At 41.3% G+C, this 24,341-nt stretch overlaps 1 protein-coding gene across 4 annotated transcripts in view; it reads right to left on the bottom strand.

Annotated features, from left to right (window-relative positions):
* The window catches only part of CHRM4 (cholinergic receptor muscarinic 4), a 61,319-nt gene that overhangs the window by 18,871 nt on the left and 18,107 nt on the right, over window positions 1-24,341 (bottom strand). The window contains exon 1 of one of the 4 annotated variants that reach the window (XM_081937241.1): window positions 9,236-9,315. The exons of the other annotated variants lie outside the window; for them this stretch is intronic. The gene's annotated coding sequence lies outside the window, so the exon portion shown is untranslated. Of the gene's footprint in view, window positions 1-9,235; window positions 9,316-24,341 lie in introns of those variants that run through there. 4 annotated transcript variants of the gene reach the window in all.

Here is a 24,341-nt window from a genome sequence, read left to right as displayed (position 1 = left end):
TATTAAAGTGCAGAGATGTTATTCTTCCAACAAAGATACATCTTTTCATGAATGTAAGATATGGCTCTCAAAGCTGGAGAAAATGGTTGAAATATTTTGGAATACAAGAAGAATGAATCATTCAATACTAGATGAAGTGGAACAAGGCAGCTCACTGAAACACTAATAATGAAGCTAAAACATAAATTTTTAGAGACTTAATGGAAAGGCAAGACTCTTTGGAGAAGACCCAGACAGAAAAAGAAGCTGATAGGAGAGAAGCTGGCTGGATACTCCCAGTAATTTACAAGCTTATAAAAATTCAGGATGCAATTACTGACAGACAATCCAGGTAAAAATTATATAGATTTCATCACAAAAAATTGGAAGTGACCAAATGATTGAACAAAAACAATAATTCTCTTTCTAGAGCTTATCTAAAGGTATTCAATTTACATCACTGAGTATCCAAAACGCACTCATTCCCACCTTCCTCTCTGATGTTGTTTTCCACCACGTCGAACACAGTAATAATCTGCACTAGTGAAGGTGTTACCAGAAGTGAAGTATTCAGAACTTTCACATTCAGCTGTCAGTCAATGAACAGATGCACAGAATCCTATGTATAGAAATGAAATACCGTAGGTTTCTATACCAATCTATTAATATGCTGTATTATGAAGGTCTTGAATTTAATGATTAAGGAGCTCTTACTAAGTAAAATTATTACTGTGTTCGAAGTCCCGTTACTTGTCCCAGCTTCTGCCAACCTGGCAGTGTGAAAGAATGTAAAAATGCAAGTAGAAAAATAAGGACCACCTATGGTGGGAAGGTAACAGCGTTCTATGTGCCTTTGGCATTTAGTCATGCCGGCCATGTGACCACGGAGATATCTTTGGATAGCACTGGCTCTTCTGCTTTGAAAGGAGCACTGCCCCCTAGAGTCAGGAACGACTAACACATATGTGCAAGGGGAACCTTTACCTTTTACTAAGTAATAGTAGGAGCCAATTTGGTGTGGTGGTTAAGGCATCAGGCTAGAGGAGACAGTGAGTTCTAGTCCCACGTTAGACACATTGAGAGACCTTGGGCCAGTCACTCAATCTCAGCCCTAGGAAGGAGGCAATGGCAAAACCACTTCTAAAAAACCTTGCCAAAAAAGTGCTGAAACTTGTCCAGGCAGTATCTGAAAAGCAGACATTATTGAAAGGAAGAAAAAAAAATTAAGAGTGTGGTTTTTATTTTGTTTTTGCCCAAACTACAAGCTTCTTTAAGCTGCTTACTGAATAGGACGTCCTGCTGTTATCATGGAATAAAATATATTACAATGCAAGAGAACTAGTGAACTCTACATTAGGTTCTGCACATCCTGTTTTTTTTAAAAGCAGGCTACCTCTCTGAGCAGAAAATGGATATATAGAGTACAGCTCTTAATCATGAACTGAGTAGATTTTGCAGGCTGGCTAAATACCTGAGTAGGGTAGATTTAATGATGCATTCCTAAAAACTGTCTAAATATGTATTTTTAATAGCTGCTGGGCGCTAAATGGAAATCAATCAAATCATCAAAAGGATCCATTATTTATTGATGAGATGGTTCTCTCTCTCTTTAAGTCTATATGTTCACTATATGTATGTGCATGTGTGTGTATCTCTGGCCATGAATCTAATGTTCTTTAACTTCTCAATAATTACCTTCTGGCCATCTACAAGGCTGTAGATACATACATACAGCTGTGCTCAAGTCATGGGACCTGATTAACTTCAATTTCATCTTACGCAACTATTACCATAGACCACATCTATGTGTTCATAATTGATCTCAATGTTGATTATACGTGTGAAACCAAATAGTAATAACCAAATAAAACTACAGAATAATATTGCAGGGTGAGACCTTAAGCCACAAAACAGCTTGCACAAGGCAGAGGCTTCTTCATTTTCTGGAGCAGGAAATGGCAGTAATAAAGAAATACAAAAGAGGAGAGTAGCAATCTTCCATCACACATGAGCTTTCACTGCTCATTTGGGGGAATTTGGTCCAATTGTGACTTAAGAATTAAGAATTTGAATTAGACAAGGTTTTCCAGAACAGAGAGATAGCCAGTTGGAGGGTATTTTTAGATGGTCAACTTTTATTCCCCCTTCATCAGAAACTTGGGCATCAAAACAACTAGCACCCCATAATTAAGCTCCTGAAAACCAGAGACTAAGGTTGCATGACAAAGATTCATACACCCTTGGGACATGAGCTTAAGGAATGACTCTGAGCAGCTTCTGCTCGCAAGAGAGAAAGACCCCTGCCTACCACAATGGTCCCAGAGTGGATAGGCCCATTCACTGAAGAACATTAAAAAAAACCAAAATAGGTAGCAAGTCCCTATTTTATATAAAGTAGGCCAGCTACACACACACACAAATTATATATAAATATATATTTGCTGAAAGAAAATTCCATGCAAGATTTTAAAAAACCACAACATAAGCAGAAAAAAAGAAAAAAATACGAAAGAATAAAAGAAAAAGTTGCAAAAGACAAACAAGAAAGAAAATGTATCTAAAAAAAGAATCTTTGAATCTTTGAGTGGTTATAGACAAGATAATTACTTTCTCCACCTTCCCAAATTAGATATCTTGATTCTCTTTTTCCCATAAACAATCATTTTTAAACATTGAATCCTGAAATCACCAGTTAATTTTTAATTCATTTTCAGCAAGAAGTTCATAAAAGGTTTCCAGGTTTTTTTAAAATAACTGTTCCCTCCTTTAATCAAACAAATCAATTTAGCCATTTCTGCAAGCTCCGCCATCATCTTCATGGCCCATTCCTCCATTCTGGGAATTTTTGTATTCTTCCATTTTTCTGCATATACTAACCTCACTGCAGTTCCCATATATAAAACCATTTTTTGTGATTCTTTGCTAGTTGATTATCTGGTTTTCATTCATATATTAATTTTTAAAACTCTCTGCATTGCCATATTCATTTGTGTCCTTTTTTTATTTTCTCCCAAGTCCACCATGAATGGCCACATGTCCCTTTGTGTTTTTAACATTTCTGGAGGTCCCTGTGTTGTAAAGGACAGGTGCCTGTGGATTTCATTGTGCTGAGTAAATTCAAGCTCTACACATAGAAAGTTCCAGCCACAAATTTCAAACCAGCCTGTTTCTATAGGAACTGCTTCTGGCTATGTCACTTTTTTCTTGCGAAGAGAAGAAATATTTCTTTGGCTGTACATATCAACAGCCACTAAGTGGCACACTTGATTCTGAAAAATAACATGGGGAAAAGGGCTTCTCTAACTGTGATAACAGTAAATGGTGTTGATAGGTCAATAGCATTACATCTAATTTATAAAGAATGCACCACCTAGGCAATGGCATCCTATTGAAATAGCTGTGATCTTGTTATCAAGCAGGGATCCTCTTCAGCTCAATCTGAATAATTATTGGTAAGTGATGGTTTAGAAAAAGACACTTTCTTTTCCACAGAGAAATTCCTCCATCTATGTGAACGTCTAATGTATAGAATTAAAAGTGGTAGTCTGGGTCCAGAAGTTTCCTGTAGATGCCTATTAATATTAGGAAAGCAACATTGCAACTATAATCTGTTATTTACTCTATATGTTCTCTATTAATCTATCATAATTACTGATATTAGTCTAATATTAATGATTAGTATTTGTGTATTAAGCTTTTTCAAAAACTTATAGCTGGCAAAGAGATTAACAGTAAAAGCAAAATTATATATATATAATATATATATTATATATATATAATCACAAATTAAAATACACTGAAAGTGGTGTGATGGCCTACAGTGAAGAGACAGGAAGGAGAGAGAGCACACTCCAAGGAGGGGTGAGACAAAAGACAACATAGCTTGGAGCTAGACTGGCGAAAGAGGAAGATATTTAGGGTAGCCATTCCTTGGATATACTCTGTTAGGGTTAGAGAAGTATGGATTTAATCTGGCAATATTCTGTCTATATGGTATGAGCAAATAAAGAGCTGACTTTTGACTCTATTATTCTATGTTGGGAAGGTTTTGCCCAAATATCCAGGGTGCCAATTTCAATCTTTCCTGAGCCAGATGGATTTAGCAACAGCTACCAATACGTCTCTAATATTTCAGTGTGTTTTGTGCAACTACATTAGAATTATGTTGAAAAACATCTGAAAATCACCATTGGTGCAAAATGTGACAGTCAAGCTGTGATGCATGGAGCAAGGATCTTATAATGCCTGTACTGAAAAGTCAACAGTGGCAGGTAGTTGCTCACCAGGCACAAGGTAAGGTGCTGATTTTTAGGGTTTTAAAAAAATTAGCAACTGGTTATCTATGAATCATCTTGCAACCTTTGAATGTGGCCAGTTGACTTAGATTGGCAGGACAGCTCTTGTGAAGGTGCTAACCAATCTCGATTGTGGGAAAGGTTTCTCTCTTGCGAGGCTCTCAGAATGCATTTCTTCCAAGGCTCCCAGTATTTAGCAAGTGATAAAAGTGCAGCACATTTTTAATTGTTAATTGTTTTAATTAATGCTTTTAATTTTGGTTTTTATGTTAACTGCAGCAATTTTGTTCCATTTTATATTCCCTATTTTTATTGTTACGAGCTGGAAGAAATAAAAAGGCTGGGACTAAATTTAATAATAAATAAAATAAAATTATACAACAAGCTTTTGCTGGTTGCATCGGATGCCATTCTTCTTATGCCCCCTTATTTCCCCTCCTTCCTGCTAGATGATTATTTTTAAGACCACTGTAGGAAGTTATCACCCAGCCCTCTCCCAGAAAAATGAAATATCCTAGGAAATATTGAAAAAGCAGAATATTATATTTTCCTGGATATGAAAAAGGGAGAAACACATTTTAAACACAAAGTAAATTCCTGCAGCTTCCGGCCCATCCCCACTTTGTCAATGGGCCATTAAGAAGGCCAAGCTAGTCCACTTTACATAATAAAGAGTTCTCCTCTTCAGAGTGATGGGATTAAGGCAGGATAATATAAGCCTTTACTCAACTGACCACATGGCATCTGAACTCAATCAAACCTGGATTCAAAACTCACCCTAGAGGGTTGCCCTTGCATGGGCCCATGGGAGTCTGGCAACCAATCAGAATACATTTCTTACACAGGAACAGGAAACAGATAGGTGGGGCAGAACAGATTATAAAAAGCCCTGCAAGCCTCTTCTCTTCCCTTCTCTTCCTTTGCATTCTCTTCTTCTCCACCAACATTGAAGTATGTGATCACCTTTTCTGTTCAGGACTCAAGCCACGTGGTCCTGTCCACCATTAAAACCATCTTTCCAAGCAGCCTCCATGTCTCCAGTGTCTTTTTCCCCACTTGGAGCCGAACCCAGAAGGACATTTCTTCCAACACCACAAAAGTGATCTCTCTAAGTTCTGTGTGGTTATTGAATAGATGTCATTGCATGTGTGTTCATGTGCACAAAACCTAAAGAAGTGCTTTAATGCATACAACCCAGGAATAATTCTTCCACATTGGAAACCACAATTCTTTTAATATTGCACATGCTGCAGGATATGGATGACTTGTCTCCTAGCACCAAAATCTCTTCCCTTAAAGAAAAGTTCTTCTGCACAAGCCCCAGTGCACAGCTGGAGAGAGAAATCGGCATTTCTAATCCATGCAAACATAATAAATAGAGCCGAGCAGATATTTCTGTATATGAACCAATGCAGTGTGTAATGAGATAATAAACTTTATTGTCTATCTTTATGCTCTGGGAAAACAGAGCAACAGCTAACAAGATCTATGCTGTCATATGCCAGCAATGGCCTTCTGCCATTTACACTGGCCACGTTGGATGGCAAGCAGGGGAATAAATAGGTGGAAACCAGATATGAAAATAAGAATCTTTGGGAACAAGCGTGGAAGCATTTTAAGCTCTGTAGTCACACAGTAACCGGTCTTAACTCCTTATCTTCCCCTGAAGGGATGAACTATATTCCCAGGCAGTGGAGATGGCTGCACTAACTATCCAGGAAACTTTGATTTTTTATCAAAATAAGATAGTTACAAAATTAAAAGTTCTGACATAAAACCCATAAATTGGCATTCATATGGAAAGCTACTTACCAGCTGTATACGCTAATGTAATGCTTATTCCCATGTAAACTTGGAAGCAGGCAGGGACGTGCGGTCAGGGGAGGCAGGGGAGGCAGAGCCTCACCTCTCTTCATAAAATAATAGTATAATATTATATACTATATATATAATATTATAATATTATATACATCCGTCCGGCCACGCCCGGGAGCTGCGGAGGTAGAAATGTTGTCGGCGCTCCCGGATGACGAAGCCACGAAAGCGACTGGGGAACGACGAGAACCTTCCTGCCTCTGCTGGATTTCGCGCGCTCCTCGCGACTGCAATATGCAGTCGCGAGGAGCGCGCAAAGTCCAGCAGAGGCAGGAAGGTTCTCGTCGTTCCCCAGTCGCTTTCGAGGACTGCGGAGTGTGAGTCGGTGGAGCACACTAAGGAAGGCGGGGAATGGGATCACGTGTGCTGAAGGCTGAGGCAGCCTCAGCCTCCAGCACACGTGGTCCCATTCCCCGCCTTCCTGATGACGTCACCAGCCTCACCAGCCATAAACCTCACCGCACGTCACTGGAAGCAGGTATAATATCCACCTCTGTTTGTGGGAGCATATATACCACTTCACAGTGCAATTCATACATATGAACCAGTGGATCTTTTCCAGGATTGCTAATGTCTCCGTCTATTTGTTAATCTGTCAGGGCCATTAGTTGTCTTAACAACAGCTATAGTATTTTAATGTTTTGCTATCTAACGTAAACTGTTTTAACCTATCATGCAGATTAGCTCCCATACCTGGCACCCAAGCAGTTGCTCCATTATTTAGAACCACTGATTGTACAAACTGCCCCCGAGGATTGTGCAGAGGCAGCAATCATTAAAGTTGAATGCATCACCTGGAAATTCAGGAGAAGACGCCAAGCTGCCACTTAGCACTTTTAATGCAGCTTGACTGGGTGCTCTTTTAGCATTCAGCTTATTTCTTTTTAGCTCTGCATCAGTACTAAGTGATGAGCAATTTGAAATTTGCATATGTTTAAATGATGAGTTAACCTATTCAGCTGTGCAACTCCCCTTGTCTGTGCCTGAGAAAGAAAGAGCTTTACAGCACTTTTAACTTCTAGTGTTCCATGGAAGGAATTTATCTTCCTCATTCCCTATTCCCTAGCCCAAGGGGCGTAACCACCGATTTTGCCAATCTCAATCCTAATCAATGAAGAAATCTGCTCTGAAGCATTACAATGTATTTTCCTTGGTTTTTGGAGCCTGACAAAGCTATCCATAATAAGCTTATATCATCTCTAAGAAGGTGTTTCTCAATATCAGCAATTTTATGAGATGTGAACTTCAACTCCCACAGTTCCCCAATCAGCATTGTGTGTGGATTTCAACTCCCAGAATTCCCTCACCATAGTGGCTGGAGAATTCTGGGAGCTTGAATACATGCAACTTTAAGGCTGAGGTTAAGAAACATTGTACTAAAGCACGGGTGTCAAACTTGCCACATCACGTTGCCGTCACATGTCATTTTGCAATGTTTCCCCCACTTCACGGAACTGGGGTGGGTGTGGCCTGTGCGTGATGCAACTGGCCCATGGGCCACTAGTTTGACACCCCTGTCTAAGGCAACAAATATCTGTATACACATCTCTGATGGCACGAAACAGGAAAGTGGAGGTCTGGGGAAAAAGAGCCTGCACCTATCATGAATGTTTTCCATTGCCTGGTGGGCATCATTGCTACAGCCTAGGCTTTTCATTCCTTCAGTTTAAATATATGCTTTAAGTTAAATTTGTGGGTTATCAAAAACTTGATACTACACATATTTAACATACTGCACATATTTAAATTCTCTTTTAATATTAATAGTCAACTCCTCTCTCCCATTTAACTTCCCAGGCAGAAACACCAATAGTCATTTTCCAAAGAAATACCCACTGTTAAAAAAACAAACAGTGTAGGAGACTGATGACCCCAAACTCATATTATTTCAATAGTAACCTCCCTCTACAAAGGGATAAGAAACTCTAATTCCAGGTAGACGGTTCATGCCATTCCATAGGAGGGGAAATATACTTTGTGTAAGATCAGAAGTACTCTTTCATAAACAACATTGTACATGTTTCATAGGTCCTGACACTAAAAAGAAAGATCCCAGACTAAGCACATTGGATCCCAGCCAAAGCAAGCATTGAGCAAGACAGCTAACCTCTTATCTAAAGGGGGGAGGGAAATGGCAGGGGCCAAGAGACTAGGAAAATCAGCTGACATCATTTTGTGGAAACAGTCAGCTAGCACTTTAAAAGGGCCAGAGAGAGCATCATCCCAACATTGGAATATCCCTCGTTGTTTGCTGAGAAATTCTATAAGAGTGAAGAATCTGAACAGATTAATCCTCTCACACAATCTGGATCTGTGTTTGGAAAGGATGGAAGAAACAGAAGTGAGGAATGGGGAAGAAAAAGCAGAATCAGAGCAATGGCAGAGTGAAGAGGGAGGGTGAGGAGAAAGAATGATAAACATATATTTATTGTTATTAAGCATTTGCCTAACAAAGAGAGAGAGAGGTTATGCAGTCAAAGATGTAGAGATAATAGCTTTATCTAATAGTGGTTAATTAGTTACTGAGTCACTGCACTGGGGCGCAACTGTTTCAGCTGACAGTTTAGAGTATGTATTTGGGATTTTTATATGCCAATAATAGCACCCTTGGGATATGTTGGATCTGATAGATGGATGGATAGATAGATGAACAGATATAGACAGACAACAGTCTCCAGCAGTGTAAACAGCACCTCTGTTTATGTAGCTAAAATGAAAAATGGGTTCAGGCTGCTATCCAAGTGTTAATGGATGACAGATAATTTCACTGGTTTTGCTTCTGTTATCTGTTTCTAATTCTTTACCCAGATATAAACTGAATAATCCTCCACATGCCTAACTGTTCTCTTAAAGGAAGAGCTATGGTTCCCCATTTATGAGCTTCTGAGTAAATATCAAGCCTCTGTCTTATTTCACCTCAATTTTCTACCTGCAAAATTGGAAGGTACCACCTCTGCTTATTTTTGATGTGTAAACATGATTCTGCACTTCATTTTGTTATTTTATCTATTAAATATTATGAGCCCGTGTTTCAGGATGGTACCTATCACAGCATTTTGGGCATAAGCAGTGGCAGTTTGCCTTACCTGCTCTTTTGGCTGTCAATTTTGCAACCACAGAAAGCAACTGATCACCCTTCTCTGGAGAGCTGTCAGAATGTCTGTTCTTTCTGGAATTCCCTGATTGAAATGCCAATAGGTTTGTAAGTAATCAGAAATGTGCTTGTGCAGCTTTAAGTGCCCAGTTTCTGTCATTCCTAGGTGGTCCAGGAACTCACAAAATATGAAAATATCATTTTTACCAAGGGAGGATTTGAAGAACTTTAAAACAAGAAGCAAGTTTAAGTGTTCATTCCCAGGCTGGGCAAGACTAGCCAATTGCATCCAAAGTGGAAAATTGGTGTGCACTTAAATAATCCAAAAAGATATTTGGGGTTTATGTGAGGGTACGAAGCTAGAAGGTTGGTAAAAAAAACTGTATTTAGTCTTGGAGTTTACACAGAGGTTACACAAACATTTATTGAAATAAGCTTATTGTGGGGGCTGCCCCTAGGACTGCTGTGTCACTATAGGAGAACTATGGGAATCAGGTTTGTGTATGCTGGCAAAAATCAGAAGGAATCTATTAACATCTTTTCAAACAAATGCATTTTATTAAAAGGCATAAACATCTTGGAGTGATTAGGGGACTGGAGACTAAAACATATGAAGAACGGTTGCAGGAACTGGGTATGTTTAGCTTAAGAGAAAGAAGGACTAGGGGAGACATGATAGCATTATTCCAATATCTCAGAGGTCGCCACAAAGAAGAGGGAGTCAAACTATTCTCCAAAGCACCTGAGGGTAGAACAAGAAGCAATGGGTGGAAACTAATCAAGGAGAGAAGCAATTTAGAACTGAGGAGGAATTTCCTGACAGTGAGAACAATTAATCAGTGGAACAGCTTGCCTCCAGAAGTTGTGAATGCCCCAACACTGGAAGTCTTTAAGAAGATGTTGGATAGCTATTTGTCTGAAACGGTATAGGGTTTCCTGCCTAGGCAGGGGGTTGGACTAGAAGACCTCCAAGGTCCCTTCCAACTCTACTATTGTATTGTATTATTGTATTAATTGATGTTGAATTTAAATTGGGATGAGGAGGAGAAAGAGAAGGGAAAAAGAAAAGACATGCAGGAGTATAATGTTATGTGGGAATGACCTTGGGAGGCAGAGCAAAGCGGAAATGATGTCAAGAGAATGATAAGAAATAAGAGACAGCATAACTGCTGCTGGATAGTGAGTGGGGCAAGAGTCTTATAAGAAACCCTTCCTAGTTTCTTTGGCTGCAAGAAAGATAGTGGGGGAATTGAACTTTCAGACTTGCAAGATCGTTGCCAGCATTTCAGGGCAGACCTTATAGCAAACACAACCAGAGAAGCTAATTCTACAGTGCAAATGTTTACATACATACACATGTATATTTTAGTGCAAACATTTAAGCATTATTAGCATAAAACAGAAAAGCCGTGTATACAACCATAAATAAATACATATAATTAATGTGCAATTTTCTCCTGGGCTTATTCTCTTTTGTTCCCAAAGATAGGCAGGACTAAAATGGATAGAAAAATCAAGGCAACAGATTTTGGTGAAACACTTAGATAAATTTCCAGACAATCAGAGTTATTCAGTACTGGAACATAATGCATAAAGAAATGGTGGGTTCTCCTACCCTGGATACAGTATATATGTCATAGATCTTACAATCTCCACTGAAGACCTTGTATTTAGCAGTGGTGGGGTTAATTATTGCAAGAGTCTTCTAAAAATGCCTTTGAGTTTTTAGGATATAGCAGTTACATAAACCCAGCTAATTAGCATCATTTCTCTGCCCTGCCCAGTCCTGGAAGAAAAATAGCTTTATGAGATCTCAGACAAATAATAAGATATGTATGCATGCATGTAAATAATACTCAAGATCACAAACCAGGATCATTTAGATAACAAGGAGAAAACAGAACTTTCCATGGGGAACTCTTTCTATTGAGCAAGGGAGTATTTGCATGCCAGACTAGTATTGATCATCGTGGAAAACAATGCCTCTAATCACAGTTGTATTCACTTTCATTATACTTTCCACAAAATGAAAATATGCACCAATCACTCCCAAACAAGATTTGCATAAAATGTACATATGCAGATTTTGATAAGGACTGGCAACATTAGAAATAAATACCATAGTTTAAAATTAAATGCAAATCTCTTGCAGAAGTTGGAGAATCGATGAGCTATGAGCCTACTTTCAGGCAACCAAGGCTCCTGATTTCCCTCTTGTGGCTTTCGGTAAGGGAACTCTCTAACAAAAAATCCTAGCACCATGATGGTGAATCTATGGCACATGTGCCAAAGGTGGCACTCAGAGCCCTCTCTGCGGACACGTGAGCTGTTGCCCCAGCTCAGCTCCATCATGCATGCTCACGTGCCTCCTGCCGGCCAGCTGCATGGGGGTGGGCCGCATGGGGGAGACAGGTTGCGCATGTGCAGGGGTGAGGGGAGGAGCACGGAGGGGTGTAGAGTTTCCCCCACAGCCCATTTTGGTCCCAAGAGGCTGCAGGGAGGCCTACTAAGCCCAAAACGGGGCAAGGGGAGTGTCATGTGTGCATTGCATTATGGGTGCAGGTGCGCATACTTTCGACAGGCGACAACAAAAAGGTTAGCCATCACTGTCCTAGCAATTCCTAGAATTTCATGAAAGTGGGAGGAGATTGAAAATATGGTAATCCATCAATCAGTTGAGAAGAGTCCATTCATACTCTTACCTCATAAATCAAATATGAAGGCAAAATGGGGGGGGAAACCCACTCATTCTTGGTATTCTTAAGAACAGATTGCAAATGATATCAAATAAGGAAGTTATCAGATGCAATTCCTTTTTGAAGACATCTAAGAACAAAGAAAGTCTTTCTATATGTTTCAACTAATAAAATACAGGCACACATTAGAATCAAGGAACAACTTAACCTATCTACTGTAGTAATAACCCAATATGGCCTGTAGATCATAGAAAATGATTTATGGATCTATTTCATACAAATTTTAATATCATCCCATAAATGATAGCAATGTTATAATGTACAATAGTTCTCTAGAAGTAATATTGTAATCCAGTAGAATCAAAATTTACATGTAAGAGGTCTGTATTCAAAGAAGCAATTATTTAGATTATATCAAATTATTTCATATAATAATAATAATAATAATAATAATAATAATAATAATAATAATAATAATAATAATAATAAAATTTATTTCTTAGCCGCACCCTCTCCCGAAGGACTCGGGGCGGCGTACAAGAAAACACATAAAATATAAAATAGACAACACATACACAATAAACAAATACATGGACATGGACATGGAGAAGGGAGGCAGATAAATAGAGACAATTAAAACACAGTAAAATCTAAAAACCCCAGAATTAAAATTAAAAAACCCGTCAGGAGCAGAGTGAGCGAACTATGGTTGAGCCAGGCCAGCTATTTGGAATAGGTGGGTCTTGAGCTTTATCCGAAAGGCGCGGAGGTCAGAGGTAGTCCTAATATCCGGGGGAAGGTCATTCCACAGGGCTGGGCCCGCTACAGAGAAGGCTCTACTCCTAGACACCGCCCCCCGACATTGTCTGGCGGACGGCACCTGGAGGAGTCCCTCTCTGTGCGAGCGGATTGGTCGCAGGGATGTATGGGGCAGGATACGATCCCGCAGGTATCTAGGTCCTGAGCCATGGAGCGCTTTAAAGATCGTTATCAAGACCTTGAAACGCACCCGGTAGACCACAGGTAGCCAGTGCAGCTCGCGCAGGAAAGGTGTCACATGGGAGTACCTTGTACTCCCCATTATTACTCGCGCGGCCGCGTTCTGGACCAACTGTAGTCTCCGAGTGCATTTCAAGGGAAGCCCCATGTAGAGAGCGTTGCAGTAGTCCAGGCGAGACGTCACCAGCGCATGAGTGACTGTGCGCAAGGCATCCCGGTCCAATAGGGGGTGCAATTGGCACACCAGGCGAACCTGGTGGAACGCCCCCTTGCCACGGCCGTCACATGGTCATCCATGGACAGCCGGGCATCCAGGAGGACGCCCAAATTGCGTGCCCGCTCCACCGGGGCAAGTTGTACGCCCCCGATGGCCAGAGATGGAATTAACTGGTTGAACCGGGGGGCCGGCAGCCACAGCCACTCTGTCTTGGAAGGGTTGAGCCTGAGTCGGTTGTCATCCATCCAGACCCGTACGGCTTCCACACACCGGGACATCACTTCGACGGCTTCGTTGGGGTGGTTCGGGGTGGAAATGTACAGCTGAGTATCATCAGCGTACAGATGATATCCCACCCCAAAACCACGGATGATCTCACCCAGCGGCTTCATATATGTGTTGAACAGGAGCGGCGAGAGGACCGACCCCTGCGGCACCCCACAGATAAGGGGGCTTAGAGTCGACCTCTGCTCCCCTGTCAACACACGTTGCGTCCGGCCGGAGAGGTAGGAGCCGAACCACCGTAGAACGGTGCCCCCGACCCCCAACCCCTCCAGTCGGTGCAACAGGATACCATGGTCGATGGTATCAAAAGCCGCCGAGAGATCTAATAGGACCAGGATAGAGGAATAACCCCTATCTCTGGCCCTCCAGAGATCATCCACCAACGCGACCAAGGCCGTCTCCGTGCTGTGTCCGGGGCGAAAGCTGGACTGGCGCGGGTCTAGATAATCATTTTCCTCCAGATGTCATGGAAACTGATAAGCCACCACACTCTCTACAACCTTCGCCAAAAAGGGAAGGTTGGAGACAGGACGATAATTGGCCAGCTCCATAGGGTCCAGGGAAGGCTTCTTGAGCAAGGGTCTCACCACCGCCTCTTTCAAGGTGGCTGGAAGAGACCCCTCGCCCAGCGAAGCGTTCACTAGGCCCTGGAGCCAGTCGCGTGTAACCTCCCAGGATGCCAGTACAAGCCAGGAGGGACACGGGTCCAGCAAACATGTGGTAGGTCGCAGTCGTCCACGCACTCTGTCCAAATCCTCGATGGCAACCAAATCAAACCCTTCCCAGGTTGGTTTCTCAAGACTCGCCACGGACGTCTCCACTGGGCCACTGAAAGGGACCCAGTCCTTCCGGATTTGAGCGATTTTATCCTGCAGGTATTTCCCAAATTCCTCTGCCCTACCCTGTAAAGGGGCCTCCCGCGGCCTCTGAAACAGAAGGGAGCAGGACACCCGAAACAGGGCGGCAGGGCGGTTCTCCGCGGATGCAATGAGAGCGGCACAATATTGACGTTTGGCCGCTCTCAATGCCACAAGGTACGTCCTTAAATGGGCTCGTACCTGTGTTCGGTCAAATTCGGAACGGGAGGATCTCCAACGACTCTCTAGGCATCTCTTGCGGCGCTTCATCACCCTTAGCTCCTCGGTAAACCAAGGGGCCAGGGTGGATCGTTGCCGCCGGAGAGGCCACAAAGGCGCCACCCGGTTCAAGGCCCCGGTAGTCGCGTTGTTCCACGCGACCACCAGGTCCTCTACCCGAGGGCGGGTCAGGGCTACAGGAGGTGGCCCAAGCTCCATCTGGAACCTATCTGGTTCCATCAGGCGCCTGGGGCGGAACCATCTAGTATTTTCCGGTTCCGCCTCCCCGCAGCGGGGGGTAGCTCCAGGGAAGTCAAGTCGGAGGAGTGAGTGGTCTGACCATGACAGCGGAGTGATGGTTAAGTCTCCTCCTCCCAGATCATTCAACCACTGGCCAGAGACAAAAACGAGATCCAGGGTGTGACCTCCCTCGTGTGTCGGGCTCTGAATCAGTTGAGTCAGGTCCATGGCTGTCATATCTTCACATAGGTCTATTCTAGAACTCTCAGAAAACTTAGGCAGATAAATGTCCCAGGAATATATGGAAGATATACATCACTGCCATTAGTTCCAGCTCACTTTAAAACATCTTGACTGAGAAGCACATTTTGCTGATTTCAAGTGTCCAAAGCCAACCAATATATTAAGTTAAATGCATTTGTGGCTTTATGCTAAATGTTTGCTCTCTCTATTACAATCCAGTAATAATAATTATGATGATGATGAAACAACACTACTGCTTCAGATTAAAAATTGCTGTAGTTTTAAGGATATTTTTCATCCAGGACAAAAACAACTTCAGAAGAATACTTCGTGCAAGGCTCAGTTGGGCAACAGAGAAAGTAATGATTAGAACCATTTCTCACATGCTACAACTCTAATGTTAAAACCCCCTCCCTTTTTTGTCTGTCTGTCTCTCTCTGATACATACACACAAAATATGATCTTGCATTTAATCCAATGCATAATTTTGCACTTTGAAGGCACTTATATTCAATAGTTATTTTCTCCAAGGGGATGGAAACCACCAATTCAACAATATGGTTGGCATTTTATGTATCTATTTATATAAATTTGGATCAGGTTAGATTATGTAAAACTGGATTAACAATACTAATCATTCCCATTAGCAGCTGCAGGAACACTATCAGTATCTGGCAATTTTTAAAGACAATGCTGCTTATTCGGTAATGACATCTTGGGTGTCTCATGGGTGGAATATTTTATACTTAATTGATACTTCACTTTACATTTTTAAAATTAAGCTGCCACTTTGAGCTTGTTGTTACAAGGATTTCGATAATGGGCTGGAGCACAATGCAGGAGCCACTTTTCATAATATGTTTCATCCTCTAATGTTCATGAACTGATAATAAAACCTCAAGGGTCCCCATGCATGTGTGAAGTGCCCTTTCCTCCCCGTAAAGCCAGCTCTGTACCTATTAGACTAGGGGAAAGGGTTTGAAAGTACAGGCTTAGCTTTCAATTAGTTAGGGCACCTAGCATTGCTTTGCTGGAGATGAAACACTTGCTCCCATCTTTCCCAAACCATCAGAATGTGATCAGTTTAATATTCATAAATGCTAATATTAAGCATTTACACCACACAATGTATGTGTCCAAGTACTCTTTATTATATACTTCTCAATTTGAATAAGAGCACTTTTAAGAATAGAGTATTTACAAATATTATATAGTGTCAAGATAAGCAAAGACAACATTTTAAGACAGTGTTGGTGAATCTTTTCAGCACTGAGTGCCAAAACGGGAGCTCGCATGCACGCAGGTGGGAGCACTGGAAACTGGAAGAGCAGCTCCCCAGCATGCATGTGTGGGAGCGCCGGAAACCAGAAGAGCAGTTCCCTGGCACGCACATGCTCTTCCGGCCAGAAACCAGAAGAGCAGTTCCCTGGCAAGCTCTTCCGGTCACCAGCTCTTCCAGTTTCCGGCACTCCCACATGTGCGAAGACCAGCTGGCCAGCACGCATATGCATGCCAGAAACAGGAAGAGCAATGGGTGATGGCTGTCGTGCCTGGAGAGATGGCTCTATGTGCCACTTCCGGCACACATGCCATCGGTTCTCCATCATTGTTATAAAATGATACCTACTAAATTAAAGTAACCAATGTTCCTTCTAGCTGAGCATCCATATCTCAGTGTCTAACAAAATGTTCTTAGGAAATCTACATTGGAGACATTATGCCTATAGCATTTGCATTGATATGGAATTCTAGTGTATTATATATTTCAAGCTTTTCTAAACTATCTTTAGATAGATCAGGGATATATTCTTTTTGTAACCTAAAGTCATTTTGACCTGGAAAAGTACTAAGTCATTGTTAGCTTCTTGAACGCTTAAACTGAATGATGAACTACTTTGTTTAGATGCTCAATACACAGCCCATGCTCCATTTGTCTTCAAGGCTCAGACATTGCCTGAATTAGGGCAAAAACATAAATTATAAACATGGACTTCTAGTAGTAACTTTTCCTCTGCCTTGTTAAATGAACCTAAAATGCTGTAATGCAGCCAAATATGGATTTGTATGCATTTATAGTCACAAATATGTGACTATAAATTCATGAACAAACTATAATATAAAATTGTTAATCATTGTAATATGTGTGCTGGATTCCATATTGCCATATAAGCACTTGAGGTTAATCCTTGCTGAGAACCTCCAGACATATCATTGTTTGGATAACTATAATCTGCTTTCTAGTTTAGGTGGATTTTCTGTGTGTCTGTTAACTGATGGATCTGTAGTGTCTACCTCTTTTATAATCCAAATGTGAAATTATTAGGAAGATGAAGCTAATCTTCAAATAATTTTTTGATTAGCCACGCATGCAGTTCACATCAAAGATAAAAATTACTTGTCATGATCCAAATTACATTATGTGGATTAGTGGGGGTGGGGCGGGAAGTTTGTTTCTCATAAATATGTGGAGTGTAAAATCAGCCAAGTTTCTCTTTGGGGAATGACATGGTTTGAAATTCAAGATTCAAGGGAAGAATAAATGTTAAGCTTTCCAACTAGCTGAAAGCTTTATGTTTCCAAGTCCCTATTGCTTGGGTATTGTAAACATACTTTTTAAGGGGTCTGTTTCTATTACTGTAGCCCAGCATTTTTGAACTGTGGCTGGGGAATTCTGGGAAAAGAAGTTAACACATCTTAAAGTTGCCAAGGTTGAAAAAACACTGTTATAGTATGTATGAATAAAATATAGTTCCAGTCAAATTTACGTAAGCCCATATTCTGACCAGGATTTACTAGCCTGGATTCACCACTTAACTACCCATGCCACTACATTGAGGAGCAGCTGAAGTTTCCAGGGCAGCATCATGAAGAGCTAAGAACAGTATGTTGATCGAGCAATGACATGGGCATAAGTGAACACTTCAGTGCAATCTATTCTAACCCTATCTAACCCTAACCCCATATGCCCCGCCTCCTGCACATGTGCCTTATCCCCTGTGCATGTGCACATGACCGTCCATGCTCCACACACCCCTGCGCATGCACCCCCTCTCCCATTTTTGGCTTCCAGGTTGGTGCAGGAGGTTTTCCAAGCCCAAAACAGGCCACGGAGGGGCCACACAAGGCCTCAAAATGCAATGCGAGCGTCGTCCATGCATGTGCCCTGCCCCCACACACATGCGCTTGCATCCCCTGCATACATTTCATGTGCATGTGCAGCAGAGATCCAAAGACCAGCTGGCCAGCGGGAGGCACATGTGTGTGGTGAAGCTGGGCTGGGGTGACAGCCTACGTTCCCTCTAAGGTGCACGGCTGCGTGGCCGCGCAGGTGGCAAGAAAACACCGTGCAGCAGTTTTCAACTGCCGTGCAGTGATTTCTATTGCCACCGCTCCGGAAGCTGGGGAGGTCCTTTGCAGGCAGCTAGAACGGGCCGCCTGCAAAGGACTTCCCCAGACTTGCTTTGAGGAGCACGGGGCGACTGAGGCTAGTTGTGAAGCCCCAAAGCCCCCACCGCCACCGGAAGAACTGCTGCCACCTCCTCCTCCTCCTCTAACAGGCAGCACTGCCGGATTTGCCGCCCGGCGCTGCGGCTGAGATGAAGCCGCCAAAGCTCCAGCCGGCATCTCCGCGCATGGTAGCGGCACCTCCCCTCTGCTCGGAGCACCTGAGCTCAGCGCTGGGTTACCGCTGCCCCCTCCTCCTCCTCCGCCGTGCTTTTGAAGAGCCATGACGCTGCGGGAGACAGTAGGAAGGCGGGGGGAGCAGGGGGAAAAAAGCCTCATGGCTCCTCAAAAGCACGGAGGAGGAGGAGCGGGCACAGGTAACCCAGCGCTGAGCTCAGGAGCAAATCTGGTGGTGCTGTTGGAGGAGGAGGAGGTAGCAGCTTGTCGGCATCTTCAGCAGCAGCCCTGCCTACAATGAAGAAAGCAAAGATGGAGCAGATCCACGCAGATGACGTCGCTGCAACATGACTGGAGGAGGAATTCTGGGAGTTGAAGTCCACAAGTCAAAGCTGTCAGGTTTGAAGACCTCTGCGTTTTTTTTCTAGGGGTGGAAGGGTCTTGTAACTTGACAGCTTTAAGACTTCCATGCTTCAAATGCCAGAGTTCCTGAGCCAACAGGACTGGAGGAGGAATTCTGGGAGTTGAAGTCCACAAGTCTTAAAGCTGTCAGATTTGAAGACCCCTGGGGTTTTTTTCCCTAAAGGATTAGGGGTGCAAGGATCTTGTAACTTGACAGCTTTAAGACTTGCACACTTCAATGCCAGAGTTCCTGAGCCAACAAGACTGGAGGAGGAATTCTGGGAGTTGAAGTCCACAAATCTTAAAGCTGTCAGGTTTGAAGACCCCTGGGTTTTTTTTCCTAAAGGGTTAGGGGTGCAAGGGTCTTGTAACTTGACAGCTTTAAGACTTGCACACTTCAATGTCAGAGTTCCTGAGCCAACATGACTGGAGGAGGAATTCTGGGAGTTGAAGTCCACAAGTCTTAAAGCTGTCAAGTTTCAACACCCCTGGGGTTTTTTTTCCTAAAGGGTTGAGGGTGCAAGGGTCTTGTAACTTGACAGCTTTAAGAGTTGCGTGCTTCAAATGCCAGAGTTTCTGAGCCAACATTTTGGTTGCTAAGCAGGAGCGTTGTTAAGTGATACTGATATTATATAACACTTTGAATTAAGCGGGTACCTTGAAGAAACATAACTTTGAGTTTCAAATCATACTGATTTCGTTGTTGTCTTAGGTGACATCTGTGAAAAAAATTCAGGTGCTCAGGCATGAAAATGTGCCGCTCAAACACTATACTTTTCTGCTCACATTGGAAAAAAATTAGAGGGAACATTGGTGACTGCTGGCGTGCCCGCAGAGAGGGTTCTGCGTGCCACAGATCTAGATAATCTGATCCTCCAGAACTCTCTGAAACCGCAGCCCATCAACAGTAACCTTCCTCATGAAGGGGAACATCAGAAATATGATGGTAAGATTTTTTTCATATGGAGCAGATAGATCATGCCTATTTATTGGTAATTGCCACCTCTCTCTACCTCAAGAGTGTGTTGATCACAATTGGGATCAAACCTCCAGTCCTCTCTCTGGCTGCTTTTGTTACCTGGGTAGAGTGGGAATTCAATCCACACTTGGTAGATGTAAGATCACAGAGGAGTCTGTCTACTTTTTGGGGGATCCATAGGCTTAAAAACCTCCCACATAACAACTGAAGATGTCATCACTGTCTTCTCGATATTTTCTGTCCATCCAGCTTCCAACTCAGAGTGAATGAGAATGATTTTATCCATTAGATGGCACAACATTTTACCAATTTACATCCAGGTTTTCTTCCAACAAGAAGAAATATTTTTGTGAAACAGGAGTCTGCCAAGATTTACCCAGACTTTTATGTAAGAAAGGTGAGCCTCTCATAACCAAAGAATATATCTTGGGTTTTTCTGTGATCATATATATTGGATATGCACGGTGTATTTATATTGTGACATAGAAACATGTTGCTTCTTGAATAAAGGAAATGTTTGCATCTGTTTGAAGTGTATTTAGTGGGGGTTTTTTTTCAAATTAACTAGCTTGCTAAATAGCCTTTAACATCTAAACAAGAATAATTACTCATTAATTTAATGATATGTTTCTTTCAAATCCATCATTTTTATTTCTTTGCTTTCTCTAAATAAAACCTTCTTTGAAGGACATTCTTGAATTAGCCTCATGAGTTTTGCAGCTCTCAACTAAGTCAATGCTGCTTGATCTTCCTTTAACTGCTTGGTTGTTTACAACAGCTAACTGGTAATTTTTGTTCAGAATAGATATTGGAAAGTTTCTGTGACAAGGCAGGAAAAAGAGCTGACTTTGAATCTTTCTGAGTATTCCTCTTAGTGCAAAACCAGGAAGCTTTTTTCTGACTGCCCTATTTCTATAGAGATACTTAAAGGTCAATCCATGAACAAGAAGAATAAGAAAAAATGTGGTGTCAAAGTGGGCCACATGTAGCTCACCCTGTGGCAGAGGCACATTTCCAGGTCGGCTCTTCAGACCAGATTTAAGCAGGCTGACACATCTGCTGTAAAGGGTTCATCCAAAACAGTATTAATGTTATACTACAAAGTATCTTGCAATAGTTGCATGTGTCTGGGTAGGTCACATATTCTCAAACTTCTTCTCATAAGCATCATCCTTGGAAATAGTAAAAACAAATTATCAGATAAATTTTAACAAATATGTTTTATGATATTATACCTATCGGCCAACAATTGTTCATTTCCCCACAGCAACATATTTATTGCCTGCATCAAATACAAGATAACATCCATATCCACATTCCCATTCTACATACTGAAGCAGACTTGGACTGGCAGTTTAATATTTCCCTCAGTCTTGGGAAATGACAGGATCACTGACTGTAGCAGAAAGCACCCAACCTTTACAGGAGGTCCAGAACAGGCTGTGCAGTAGATATTCTCCAACAATGGTGTCTACAAAACTTTGGCTAGGGAGCTGTTGTTGCCTCTTTATCATCATCCAAAGAACTTGTTTTTTTTTTGCTTAAAGATAGAAGATTGTCCTCTTGTTTCCAAGAAACAGAACAGTGCTTAGTTAATACCTATAGGAGCTATCCGATTGTCTTCAAAAAATACTGTTGTCCTTTAGTTAGCACATTCGGGTAATACAAACTGTAGGAAGAGTATCTGAAAAGCTAGTCTACAGAACCCATAGTCAAATAGGCAACTTATATGATTTACATATGCAGCATATGGATTTGATACTTCATTGAAGAGTCAACCTTTGAGCATTTGCAATGGAAATCTGCTATTGTTTCATAGGAAGACCCATGCTTTGCATTAAGAAGGTCTTAGAGTTCAGCTTTTAGCATATCCAGTTAAACTCAATCTCAAGGAGTAGGGCTGAGAAATGTCACTAAATGAGATATTAAAAATTCCTGGTCAATACAGATCAATAGCTTGATTTGATACAAGACTAATTCAATTATTTGTATATAAAATGTTGTGTAGTGGCTAAGACAGTAGACTGGAACTGTGGAGATCCAGGTTCAGCTATAGAAGTCAATGGGATGACTTTGGGCGAGTTATTCTCTCTTATAATAAGCCTACCTGGAGCTTTTCTATAGGGAAAAAACTGGAGAAGGGGATTGCTGAGTACACCACCTTAACTTCCTGAAGGAAAGATGGGCTATAAATCCAGCAACTACATCAGTAATAATAAACATGATTATGTGCAAATCCACTGCCAGCTGATTACATTTTTTTCAAGAGGGGATCAAAAAAGTTAAAATAGTGGCTATGATCATGTGACTGAAGCCTTGTCTTTTTTATGTAATGCCCTTTTAAAAGGGCAAAGCTTTAAAATGATCATGGCTGCTATTTTCTCAGTTTTGATCCCTGGGAGCTCCCAAAATAATTTGGTTAGGTTTGTGGAGCAGATAAGGGCAAAACTTCCCATGCCCAATGTACCACACCCACATCCATTTCTTATGTTTTTAAGTTATCAATTGTACCACAATTTGCTTGGACCTCAGCAAGATGTCAGATTTAGGGAAGACCAAGACTATTTTTCATCATAATCCTCCTTCCCATCTGATGGAAACTGATAATTCAATTATTGCTAATATCCTATTATTTAGCATATTTATATAGCCACCCCATCTCACAAACACATGATTCTGGGTGGTGTAAAACACAACCACTAAAAACTCCATAACAATCTAAAACCAGTCCAAAGAAAAAAAAATGTTAAGTATGTTTATATACTTTATAGCTCTAACTATGCAGATTATTCCTCAGGAACCTAGCCATATGGAAAGATTTGGTAAGATATGTAAGCAAATACACCCTGTGCATATTGATTCAGAAATAAATCCTATGGGTAGCAGTGGATCTTATGCCTAGAAAATAATTTCCTTAGGATTGAAATTTCAATGAAATGAAGTTTGGATACACATGACACACTGGACTCAGCTTTGCAACTTACGTTAGATAACATGACAACCTATAATTTCCATTGGCTAGTATCAAGTAACTGACATTAACCTCTGTGCTTGTTTTAAGTTTTGGACAGCTGAGGGAAGAGAAAAGTTAACAGGTAAAGTATCCTCATTTTGAAGATGCTCCTTTCTCCCTTTTTTTCCTTGGGAGACTGAAAGGAGATCACCATGATTTTGGTAATTAAGCTCACAAGCAGAAATTGTAATTAAGATGCTCTTTCTTGGATATTTATGGAAATTCTGTTCAGAATTTGGATATCACCATTGGCCATGCTATGGTTTACTGTGAACTGCATCATAATCTAAAACTATCCAGGCTTTTCAAGATCTAAATGAATAACTAAAAGCTATTGTTTGAGCAAATGGGTATAGCTTCCATCGCCTGGTGAGCTACTGCATTCTGCACTAGCCATGTCTGCTTCTAAGAGATGCTGAAGGCATGACAGTTTAATCAATGGCTTTCATCGAGGCATAAACATGAAATGCTTGATATGTTTTTCGCCCTCTGGAACAGACCAGACGTTCTTCTAGAGGGAGAATGTCTTCTAGCTTTTTGAAGAGATATAAAAAATGTATCATGACAGAATCCAGTTAAGTGTTGGGACACAAAGTGCTTCTGGTTAATGAATTGCGTAGCTTTTTTAAAAAAAGATGGATGCAATAAGAACATTAAACCTGATTGTTAGAAAAGCACAAAAATTATTTTGCCACTGTAGACCAGCTGTTCTCACCCCAGCTAGAATGATGGGAGTTGTAGTATACTACACTGTAACAACTAGTTTGGGAAAGGCTGATCTAGGCTGATCTAGTCCCAGAGCCAGTAAAAGCTAAAAACATATCTATGTTACCCTCAGCTGATAGACAAAAGAGCTAATGGCCAAATTAATCACAGAAATCAATAATGATGAATTTATTTGCAACTGCAAAAAAATAAAGAGCTGGCTATTGCATATTACATTGTAAGATTCCTGAGAATTTGGGAGAGGTAGTGAATCATGGTTTAGCTCTTTTCTGTTTCACAATAATTCATTCTGTCTTAGTCTTTATTCTAGCATATACAATACTAGCATTTTTCTTTTTAACGTGGGAGTCCAACTCTTTGCTTGCCTGGAAATATAACAGTCCTATGTTCAATAACTGGTATAAACTTCAGTTCCCAATGGTTTATGTCTAAGCTGTATTTTTCCAATCTATAACAGAACTTTTATTGATTTTCAAGAGATTTGGATGTCAGTTAAATCGTCAGAAGAGAATACCATTAATTATGATTGAAATAGTCTGTGAATAGAAGAAATTTATGTCAATTAAAATTGTATCAGATTGGATTCTCTGGTATGCTAGTT

Source organism: Natrix helvetica, assembly GCF_964273705.1.
Source record: "Natrix helvetica genome assembly, chromosome: 1".
In the NCBI taxonomy this organism is placed as follows: domain Eukaryota; kingdom Metazoa; phylum Chordata; class Lepidosauria; order Squamata; family Natricidae; genus Natrix; species Natrix helvetica.
Note: the sequence above shows the minus strand (reverse complement) of the source record. Positions and strands in the feature narration are given on the sequence as shown.